General features: G+C 41.1%; 1 protein-coding gene across 1 annotated transcript in view; it reads right to left on the bottom strand.

Moving 5' to 3' along the window:
- The window catches only part of LOC135207300 (titin homolog), a gene marked incomplete in the record, with an annotated part of 153,910 nt that overhangs the window by 74,993 nt on the left and 66,824 nt on the right, over positions 1-12,093 (bottom strand).

The following is a 12,093-nucleotide window of genomic DNA, read 5'->3' as shown; positions in this document are numbered from 1 at the left end:
GGCAGTACCACTGCAATTCCCTCTGCCATCTTTGACAATTCATACAGACGCATCACTGAGTGGCTGGGGGGGATACTCTCAGCACAAGAAGGTTCAAGGGATATGGTCGAATACGTTCCGCCAGTTCTATATCAATGTGCTAGAAGCTATGGGAGTTTTCCTAACCTTAAAACGACTAACTCCGGCCAGGAACAGCCATGTGAGGACAGTCTTGGACAGCCTAGTGGTGGTACATTGCATAAACAGGGGAGGTTCCAGGTCAAGCAAGCTGAATCACGTGCTGATTGCAATATTTGCTTTGGCAGTGAAGAGTCATCGGCACCTGTCAGCAACCCATCTGGCAGGAGTCAGGAATGTGATCGCGGACGCTCTTTCCAGGACTACTCCACTAGAATCAGAGTGGTCCCTGGACAAGAATTCATTCCAGTGGATTTACAACCAAATCCCGGACCTTCAAGTAGACTTATTCGCAACAGAATCCAACCACAAGCTGCCATGCTATATGACTCCCAACCTGGACCCTCTAGCCTATGCCACAGATGCAATGTCCATAAATTGGAACAACTGGCAGAAGATTTATCTATTCCCTCAAGTGAATCTTCTGATGAAGGTCTTGCACAAGCTACGATCCTTCACAGGACAAGTAGCATTAGTGGCCCCCAATTGGCCGAAAAGCAACTGGTTTCTGCTCCTCCTAGAGCTGAAACTCCAACCCAAACGGATCCCTCGCCCAGAACTGACACAGGTAGTACAAACTCAAACTGTGTCAGCTTCCTCAAGAATTCTGAAAGCCCTAACTTATGGACTTCATGAAGTTTGCAGCCCAAAAAGACGCGAGTACTGATCCATGTAACATTGTATTTATAGAATCAGATAAAAGAGATTCAACTCTCAGGCAATATGATTCGGCTGTTAAAAATTGGCCAAATTCCTAAAGGAATCAGGACCCCACAAAATGACCACAAACCTGGCAATCTCATTCTTTAGAACTCTATTTGAGAAAGGCCTAGCTGCCAGTACTATTACAACAATCAAGTCACCTTTGAAGAAACTTTTTAAGGTCGGCTTCAATATTAATTTGTCGGATGCATACTTCTCCTCCATTCCGAGAGCATGTGCACGCCTAAGACCAACTGTCCACTCACAAAAGGTCACTTGGTTCTTGAATGATGTACTTAGATTGGCGTCAGACACTATTAATGAATCATGCTCATTTATAACCCTCCTAAGAAAAACTTTATTCTTAATAGCTATGGCCTCAGGCGCCAGAATATCTTAACTTTCAGCTCTCTCAAGAAATCCAGACCACATAGATTTCCTCCCGTCAGGGGAAGTACTACTATCCCCAGACCAGAGCTTCCTGGCTAAGAATGAGGACCCACAAAATAGATGGACTCCATGGAAAGTCATTCCTTTGACACAGGACACATCATTGTGCCCTGTCACTACCCTTAAATCCTTTTTAGCCAGAACCTCCTGCAACATCGTCAGGTCCTCTTTTTATTAGAGAAAAGGGTGGCACAATCTCTCTTAAAGGTATTAGACAGCAAATACTCTACTTTATTAAACAAGCCAACCCGGATTCGATCCCACATGTCCATGATATCCGGGCGGTGGCTACTTCTATCAATTATTTTCAAAATATGAACATGGAAAAAAAAACACTCACAAAAAATTCACATGCCTTTTTGTCAAGGAAAGCAGAAGGGTTTGAAGACTAACAGAAGCTACAAAAACTAGGTTTTTACTTTATCAAAACCTATTTATTAATACTAATGTGGCTGCTGTTCGTCCTCAAAGGATGGAGGAATCAGTTAGTACTGTTTTGTAGAGTTTCCTTCAAAGCCAATGAACAGAATATCTTCTCAACTGCTTATATTTATGGCAAAAACTCAGATTAAGTAAGGAACCTTTGCAGATCCTTCCTTACTCTGCTTTGAGTCTGGCTAGGAAGATAACCAACAGCGAAGGATATCCCAGCAACATAACTGCATGTCGGGATTGAGGTGGGACTTGTTCCAGTTTATCAAGAAACTCTTTTTGACTGGAGCGTGCTGACTATCAATCTGAGGTCTCACAGGCACTCTTTTCAGGTAGCTCGCCCAATCAGCCAGTGTCTAGGTAGGCTACCAGATGAATCCCTTCTTTTCTGAGCTCTTGGACAACTACTGCTGCTAATTTCTGTACAATATTTAATACAAAAAGCAAGACATTGAATCTGCAACTTGTCCTTCCCTATCAGAAACCCTAATTAGGGATGGAAGGGAATGGTAAAAAGGACAATGTTATTATCTCTCTTTCAGATTGATAGATGTGGTCAAAGTCCCACATGGAATGCATTAAAGTACTTGGCCAGCAGTCATCTGGAAATTACTGCACATAATTCCCTTCAGGCCCTGAGATGCTACACCATGGAACCATAGAGTGCCACCATAAAGACTGCAAGAAGGTCTTTGCAACTGCAGTCAAAACAGTCCTAGAGGACTCCAAGATCCTCCCCACAAGTTACTCCCAGATTAGTGGATGAGGCTATGACAGAAAAGATGCGGAGCCTTGCATGGAACTATAAAGAGGCTGCCCCATCTAAGACTTAGTTCATAATGGCACCAAACTACTGAGTGTCCACACTGAATTGAAATTTCCTGTTCAAAAAGTAAGGAAATTGTTGTCCATGCCTTAGTAGAATTGCCAGATACTGTACCGGATATCTGAAATAAACAGCTTTATTTTAATTATCCTCTTATGCCTCTCAGTAACTAACAAAGTGTCTAATAACTACCTTCACATATCTAATTGTTATAGGAGTGAGGCACAGAAACCTGGTTCTCCAGGTTTATAGGGGTCCCACAGTTTCCACTGAAACTAAAAAGGTGTTGCTGCAATAGTTTTTTTTTTGTCATACTTGCAAGGAATATGAATATCTCCTTTGGCAGTTTCTAAATGCCTGCCAAAGAACAGACCAAACAGCATTCCTTACTGGGAAAAACAATTCTATCCTGAAAAATTACAAATGTTCCATCTCAAAAACTGTTTTCCTTTCGTTGATTAGGTAGTTGCTGTCTGGTGAAAGGATACACATTGAGGCATTATGCCAAAGGTTGTCAGTACTGGTATCAGGGGCAATCACTAATAGTGTCACTTATCCTCCTGGCTTCAGGGGATTACAGTCCAAACTGGTCATAATATTAGAACCAGTCAAAAATGAAAAATTTACAAAGAATTTGTATTTTTCCTAACATACAAAATGTCTTTACATATGGGAATACCTTCAGCACACCTGGAAACCAGCCATTCAATTCTTAACAAGGTTCTTAGGTAGTAAACTACTGGTGCTGTAAAGTGGGTAATTCCACCCTCTTGCCAGGCAATGCATTCACTTACCTTCTGAACATTGGACAGTACATTCACTTACTGCTCGCCTCAGCCTGACAAATCAGTTTTCCTTCAACTCTCCTCTCCGATCCTAGTTTTTCTGTGTGATTGATCTGTGATATTTGATTATTTCTTTGTGTTATTGTGATTGCAAATTCAAATATGTAAATCCATGACTAATTACAGCCTAAAAGGGGAGCCTAGTGTTATGTTGCATTGCCCGAGCAAAGGGAATGTCCCTACCTTGCAATCTCTTCCTCTCCCCTATTGAAATTGATCCTCACTCCTTATGCACTCACTGTCGCTGGCATGAGTTTAACCAGACTAACCCTTGTGATGAGTGTTGTGTTTGGCCTTTGGAACAATGGGTGCAGTTTGCTAAACTGAGGAAATACAAGAGGAAGGCTTCCCACATCCCGTCGGAGGGTTACACACACCCCATGACACGGAGGGTTGCAGATCATTCCAGTTCCTTCCTTCTTCTGGTGGAACTGCCACTTGTTGCTACTCCCATCAGGAAGAAGTTAGGCCCTCGCAAACTCCTATTGCTCTGTCAATGGAGAGTTGGATGTGTGGGGGGGGACCACGATGGGCCACGACAACAACTCACTACGTAGTGGTCTTTGTTCAGGAGGAGGGGGGGATTCCCTTTAGAACAAAGGGAAGTATTTCAGGTTTAAGGGACATAAACTGCATGTTGGGGAAACTTAGTGAGCTCTGGCTCTCCTTGGGTACCTCCAGGGAGCTGTCAGTTGGAAGGTTGATCTCCCACTTCAGTGCTTCCATGACTGTTCCTGTGACTGCTGCCTCTGTAACTGTGAACAGTCAAAACTATGAAAATAGGGATATACCTCCATGAGTCTAAAGGAATTTAAGCACCAAACTTAATACCTCTTTAGCCTTGGGTTCTCAGTTAGCTTGCCCCCTAGACCTAAATTTTTTCATCAAGGATTAATCACTGCACAGGCAGGTAATGAAGACTGTCTAGTTTCCTTTTTGGAGGAATTTTAAAAGTATTGGATATAACCTTCAACTCTAGTGTTCAGAGATGTTTTGAATTCCCTTGAAACTCCTCAACAGTATCTGATGCAGCTATGCTCAGTATAGAAGCCTTCCCCAGTGCCGTGCATTATCTCATTCAGAAACTCATAACATGCCTCGGACAAAATTTTCTATCAAGGTCCATAACCCGGGGCAAATTTGCCCTGGGTAGCCACATTGTCACTATCAGGTAAAGGCTTAGCAGTCCAATGAAGGACCACAGACCCTGGAAGGGATAAGAACTTCAAGGGAAGAATGGTGGGCCCTACTGGGGTTCCTCCTCAAACATTAGGTTATTGCATAAGTAACAGTATTCCATGGAGAGGAGAGTAATCCTACTGGGGGCATCCTCAACAGCAGGTTTTCGCATGGGAATCCTATTAGGAGCATCCGCAACAGCAGGTTATCACATGGGAATCCTATTAGGGGCATCCTCAATAGCAGGTTACAGCAAGAGTAATAAAAGTACTACTTCAGGGTGAGGAGGGTGGCTCTATTAGGGTCCCCCTCAACAGCAGATTATTGCATGTGAAAAAAAAGTACTTCATGGTGGCCCAATCAAGGTTGTCCTCAACACAAGGTTATTGCATAAGGAAGACTAGATATTCTTTTAAGGGATCCCTATCGTGTAAAAAAAAAAGTCAATGCGCCTGGGTCTTCTGAAGGGAAATGTTCAGTGGCAAGGTCCATTTTGTGAACAAGCATGGGGCACTAACCTCCATGTATGACTCCTGATCTCCATCTCCCATTCAGGTATCTTAGCACACTGTCCAGGACATGGAGAAAACTGCAATTCACCATTATCATTTTGTAACTGAAAAGTTAAGCTAAAAAATGAATTTCCCTTTTTACTCTGCAAACAAAAATTATCTAAACAACAAAATAACCATCAACTATTGAGTTTTAGTTATGAAATTCCAAATTAACACAACTTTAAAAGTTGTCAAAGTTGACAGCAAAAGCAGAAGGCATGGGGTAGCCTAATTCAAAATCCCCATCTTTATGGATCCCATGAATAGGAAGAGTCTGACAATTATGCTTAATTGAAAAAGTTTTAGGAGCAAACGTTTTACATGAACACTAGACGACAGACCTAGCTTTCCTCTGTTGCTAAAATATTCCAGAGCATGATTGGGTGTGTGTGAATGACACAGGATACCAAAGAGTAAAGGGAATCTTGCCAGCCAGTACTCTGTTGCCACATCTGTGTGAGAATGGTGAAGGAAAACTGGGTAAATGGTATAGGCACAGGAAAGAGCTCTCTTGCCTTGAGTCCTTTCACTATGTCAATTAAAGACACTCTTCTGCCAAGACTAACTATATAATAAAATTCTTTCATATTGTTTATCTGATCTTATGGAACCCGTGTTGGACCATATAAGAGTAATAACTCCTTTGAGGATGAACAATGACTACGCTATCAAAACTTTTTATGTTCAACCTCCTGCAAGCAGCCCTACTTCTACTGTGGTATTATAAATCTACTAGGAATTGCTGTCTCACATTAACAGTAAAAGTTAATGTACTGAACTTGACTACTATTGACTGAATGTTGCTGTGACAATGAAATTGTTCATAAAATGACAAATCTTTAATAAATTTGTTTTTTTCATAGCTAACAAACCTTCGGTCTTAACAGTAGGATAAATCTTCTGGTGCCAGCTGGATAAAAACAATAAAAAATTGTAAATACAAGGAATCTGTGGCATCTGGCATCTGATATGTAGTTGAGGTGGAATGAGTCAGAGACCACACTTGAACCTAGAGACTCATCAGTCTTTCTTCCATCCCAGGATGAAACGTAAGAGGGGTGGCTAGAGGTGGGCAGTCAATATTAAGACCTCAGATTTGTTAGCTATGAAAAATACATAATACAAAAATTTGTCATCTGTTCATACGCAGATCAAACCTTTGGTCTTAACAGTAGGATAGACTCTCACTTGGAGGGAGGTATGAGAATCTTGAACTGACTGGAGGTTCAGCACACCTGATCATTGTTTTTAGCAATAAGAATTCTAAAGAGAACTAGGCCTTTGAGATGTTATATATGTGGATATCTAACAAACAGTCCACTGGATTTAAATACAATAAAACATGTCCAGATTCATTGCATATATAGAAGTAAAAAAGAACTACAATACCTGTTCAAGCAACAAACTATGTAAGCCACAAGAAACTGGTTTGTCACCACTCCTCACTCCCCTTGCTATAGAGAGGTGTTTAAGCTACTGAGAAAAAGGTTTGTATGTTGTATGGAACATAAAAAGTGTTGTAAAGGTAAGGCTGCAACAATCACCTGCATCAAGCCAATTCCAGCACATGATGTGCCTACTCTTCAAACTGCCCATAGGTATGAAGAGAGGAGAAATGGGAAAGAAAAAAAGAGATTAGTCATCACATTCATTCGCTACTCCACACAGTCATCTTAGGCAAGATACAAACTGTCCTGCCAGGGGCACTGCATGAGTTACATTTGTTGATCAACTACCACTGGATCCAAGGAAAAAGTATTCCAAGGATCTGTGGACAACATCCTTCAGGTGGAAGAAAGTGCAAGTGGTTTGACACAATCAGAAATCAGCATTCAAAACTCTATGAACAGATTAGTTATTTTTAACTACCAGGGAGGAACCTATTCCTCTAATATCATGCACTTCTGCAAGCACAAAACTGGTGACAGAACTTGACAATGAGAAGTAGGTTTACCTAATCACCTCAAAAAGGTATTCTAGGACACCTCTTTCTTGTCCTTCCCTGTGTTAATATAAAGTCTACAAAAACTAAGCTCTGGGTGACGAGTCCTTCAGATAACAATGTAGTGCTTTGACAGTTCAAAGGAGAAACTCTTGAAGGTTGCTGATAACAAACTCCACACCATGAGGAACGGAAAAGGTGGCAAATCTGTCATCTTAAACTGTGGGAATCTGGGTCTTAGCCACAAATTATGGGGCAAATTCAAAAGCTACTGACCCCAACCCTTGCGAGTTTACATCATAATCCTGACCATGGAGCTCTCCAACTCTTCTAAGGAAGCCAAGGTCACAAGGACAACTGTTTCCAAAGTCAGTTTTCTGTAAGACAATTGGTGTTTGGCCTCAAATGGAGCTCAAGTGAGACTATACCCAGTATCAGAGTAAGATTACACATAGGAGGTCTGAGTTTCCTAGGTGAACAGGACTCCTCAAAGCTCTTGAACCACAAAGAGAATTCCCAGGGCAAAGTGATATCTACAGCTTCAGATGAAGAACTAATCACAAGGCAGCCCTGTAGCCCTTGCCACTGTAACTAGAAAGAATTTCCTCTGTTCTGAAAAAAGATCCAGAGGATCATTATTTACTGAACAGAAACTCTGAGTGGAAAGAAATCCATCTGATGACATCAATCACAGCAGATGGCTCATCTTGTATGCAGCTGATGGACATCCTCTGAAGTAGCCTTAGACTTGAGTCACTGCTCTGCAAAAAAAGATCTCTCACTCAGAGATACTGGACAGATTCCAGACATGAAGAGATAAAGATCCTACTGATTGGTGGTATCTCCTCACGAGACTGGCGGGAGAAGGTTGTTCTAAGGTGGAATCTCTCTCAGCCACTCAGCTTGGGGCCACAAGGAGCTACCAGGGTCATCCTAAGACTTTGGAACTCATTACTCTGTTCAGGACATGATGGAACAGACAGACCAGAGGAAATGCATAACCTCCCAGGTTATTCCCAGTATGCAGAAGGGAGTCCTCCGCCCCAGCAAACAGATCTAGCTTCCTGTTGAATTGTGTAGCGAAGGGGTCTAACATGGGTCTTCTCCTAGTAGATAGAGGAGACAATAAGATAACCTAAGGGGATGTTCTATAATAATAAGCTACTCATCAGAGGAGATGTTGTAAGTTCAGCATGCTACTCATTAGAGATGTCCTACTGTCAAAGGAATTGCACTGTAGACAGATGTCCCTCATGCTGCCAAAGGAACGTGCATTTGCAACAGAGGAGACATCCTATGTGATGATCCCCTATAATGACATAAGTTTAGCATGCTGCTCATCAGAGGATTGTCCAAAGTTCAGTATGCTACTCCATAGAGATGTCCTATGATGATAGGACATGCCCCCATACAGGCAGTCCCCGGTTAATGGCAGTCTTGGTTAATGGCAATCTGGTTTTGTGGCGCTTGTCTATTGCCATAAAATCAGCGGTTTATGGTGCCATAAGGTGCCAATAATAGAATTATGGCACCATAACATACCTAACAGAGGCGCCATTCACCAAAACTTTGCATCTTAAGTGCCATAAATTGCTGAATTTCAGTTATTGGCAGTTTTTGGTTATCAGCACCCCACTGAGAATGGAGCATCCCACCGATAACCAGGGACTGCCTGTACTATACAGAATTCCTAGGGGGAAGTGATGTCCACATCTTTCAGATGAATTAATCACAAGTCAGCCCTGTGGCCCCTTCCCAGTATAAACAAAAAGAATTTCTTCTGTTCTTAAAAAGATCCAGAAGATCTTTATCTCGTGAACAGAAACTCTGAGTGGAGAGAAATCCCTTTGATGACACCAATCACAGCAGACAGCTCATCTTGTACACGACTGACAAAGATCCTCTGAGTACCCTTACATCTGAGTTGCTGCAGATCATAAACATGCCACTGCAATGCATTTTGGTCACGTATGTAATGTCCGACGAACATGCTACATATATCTCTACGTACGAGATCGAAACGAACTTTTGACCTACCACGCAGTGCATTTGTGCCATGTCCAGGAGCAGACAGTAGACTTAACTCACAGCCATTCAGCATGTCTGTGCAATGCCTTTTGGTCACTGACTGATGGGCGTTCCCTTGGTAACATCTGACGGACGTTCCATGTCATCAACTACGAGTTACGACCCATTACTGGGTCGCCAAGTCCTCCAAACTGAGTGGCAGGCTCACAAAAATAAATACATAAATAAAATAAAAATCATTATGTACATGGCATTAAGATAAATATGAATTCATACATGGATCCACCTAGACCTAACGAATATCCAAGTCTAATCATAATGATCAGAACTTCTATTTTCACGAGAGAGAGAGAGAGAGAGAGAGAGAGAGAGAGAGAGAGAGGTGAGAGAAGCAGAGAGAGAGGGGGGGGGGGGGTGCAGGATGACTCAGTGGCAGTGTGGGTGGCAAACATGAATTGAACGTGTAAGCTGTAAGCCTGTGACCCATACTTCCAGATCTGAAACAGAACATGATTATTTACATTTAAGTTTTAGGAGTATGCAGAAGTCTCTTTTAGTTATATAACAGTTCATGCAACCACACTCATATCAAATGGATCAATTTGTGATTAGAAAGGGTGTCATTGCTATTCAGGCACAAAAGCCTTCTTGTTCAGGCGAGAAAGACAAACAGGCAAACTCAAAGACAAAGAAGCCCGCTATGTCTCGTACCAGTACGGGAGAGGCATCATCGCTGCCTGTGCCCTCTTCTGAGCCTTCTGCTAAGAAGAAATTAGGGCTAAAGTAATATAGTGAAGAATTCTTGAGGTATGGATTTAAAGATAAATAAGAACCTCGGCCACAGTGTGTTATTTGCAATGAAGTTCTTGCAAATAAAAGTATGAGGCCTTCAAAATTAAAGAGGCACCTTGAATCAAAACATGTTGAACTAGTTGGAAAATCAGTAGATTTTTTTCAGAGAAAAAAAGAACACTTGAATTTATCAAGGAAAATTCTTAGTAAATCAACCACTTACAATGATAAACTGCGACTGGCTTCTTATCTAGTTGCTTATCGAATAGCAAAAGAGAAAGTGCCATATACGTACTTAGGGTGAAAACTTATCCTTCAAGCTACATTAGATATAGTAACTACAGTGCTTGATGAGAAATCAGCAGAGAAGATTAAATGTGTCCCTGTCAGTGACACAACAGTATCACAGAGGATTAGGAATATTGCATAAGATTTGGAATTTCAGTTGGTTTCACGCCTCCAGGCCATTGAAGAGTATGCTATCCAGCTGGTTGAAAGTACCGATATAGCTAATTGTGCAACACTCCTGGTTTATGTGAGATATCCATGGGAAGATGACTTCTTGAAAGTTGTGCTGCTTAACCTTACCAAAACACACAACAGGGTCAGAGATCTTCAGTGTTTTGAATGACTGTGTAACTGGAAAATATGAATTGAACTGGGCAAACTGCAAGGGCGTCACTGCAGATGGAGCAGCAAATATGACAGGAAAAAAATAGTGGTGTTGTGAGCAAGATATCAGAGGCTGCAGGTAATTATGTAACTTGGAATCATTGTTTCATTCATCATAAAGCTTTGGCTGCAAAGGGAATCCCTGCCAGCTTGAAAAATGAAAAGATGTTCATTGAATACCTGTTTGTTTGAACAACTTTGCTGTGAAATGGGAGCCGATCAGTCACACTTGTTGAAGTTAGGTGGCTATCCCGAGGAAGAGTTCTAACCGGGATATATGAATTAAGGATGGAGATACATATAATCCTTCTTGAAAAGAAGTCTCCAATGGCAGAGATATTTATTACAGAAGATTATGCCTTTTTAACATAGTTATTGCATTCCAGTTTTTATCCTTGTATTCTTTTATATTTCTAGTCATTTGTACAATTTTTCTGTATGTTTCATGGGAATGATGTTATAGTAAAAACTGGGTCACGGCTGTATGTTTCATGGGAATGATGTTATAGTAAAAACTGGGTCACAGCTGACAAAGTTTGAAGAACCCTGTACAAAATCAATTTTTCAACTGTTAGTACATCCTCCATACGACCTTCTCTGTGGGAATTGACAGTCTTTGTGTTGTCCCCCAAAGATATCAACCCTTCCAAGGTAGGAAGAATGCTCTTGTTTCATTGTTTATTTAAAATTTGGATTGTTTCTAAAATAATATTGACCTAACACTTCGACTTTGACATATGTAGCCTACTGTAGCTGCAGTTAGTCAATAGGTTGGTTCCTTTAGTCAACTTCTGTGAAACCAATCATTCCTACGCAAGCTTACGAAACAGGGTTCAATTCTGATCATACAAGGTGTTTTCCTGGTGCAAGCAGAATTATTTTCTAACTTCATAAATCTACAATTCAGAACTATCAACTGGTTGGGTACTTGAGTCTAGACCAAGACGACTTCAAGACTAAGGATGGGTATAGGGATATCCGTGGACCACCGATTTTCAAGGGGAAAAATATCCGCACACCGTCGATTTTTGTTGGAAAAATTACAATTACGAATCAACATTGACTATTGAATTTCGGGAATGTAATCCATGCAATATAGAGAGTGTATTAGCAGGTATAGTGAGAAAGCATAGGAAAAACACTAAACGGTAAAGGGGGAAACTTATGGGAAACCGGGGTTTTTGGGTGGGGGATTGGTGCTTAGGCCTCAGGGGTATACAACTCCAAAACTCGCAATTTCCTTTGACAAGAAAAGTTAAGATTCAATTTTCATTAGCTTTCTTTCATCAAATTTCCCATTTGTTTTTACTGAAAAGACATAATCTCGCTAAATTTACTCATTAATATGCAAATACATTGCAAATTATATCGTATAAGTTAAAACTGCAAAACAAAACCGATCAGATACTTAGACACGCTATATATGTCCGAAGGAATTGGAATTTCTCAGATGGATTCGTTCATACAGATCTGGTAGATAGAATGTGAATTTCT

The sequence above is a fragment of the Macrobrachium nipponense genome, chromosome 32 (assembly GCF_015104395.2).
Source record: "Macrobrachium nipponense isolate FS-2020 chromosome 32, ASM1510439v2, whole genome shotgun sequence".
NCBI lineage: Eukaryota > Metazoa > Arthropoda > Malacostraca > Decapoda > Palaemonidae > Macrobrachium > Macrobrachium nipponense.
The sequence above is the reverse complement of the archived record's forward strand: the minus strand, read 5'-3'. Positions and strand labels throughout refer to the sequence as shown.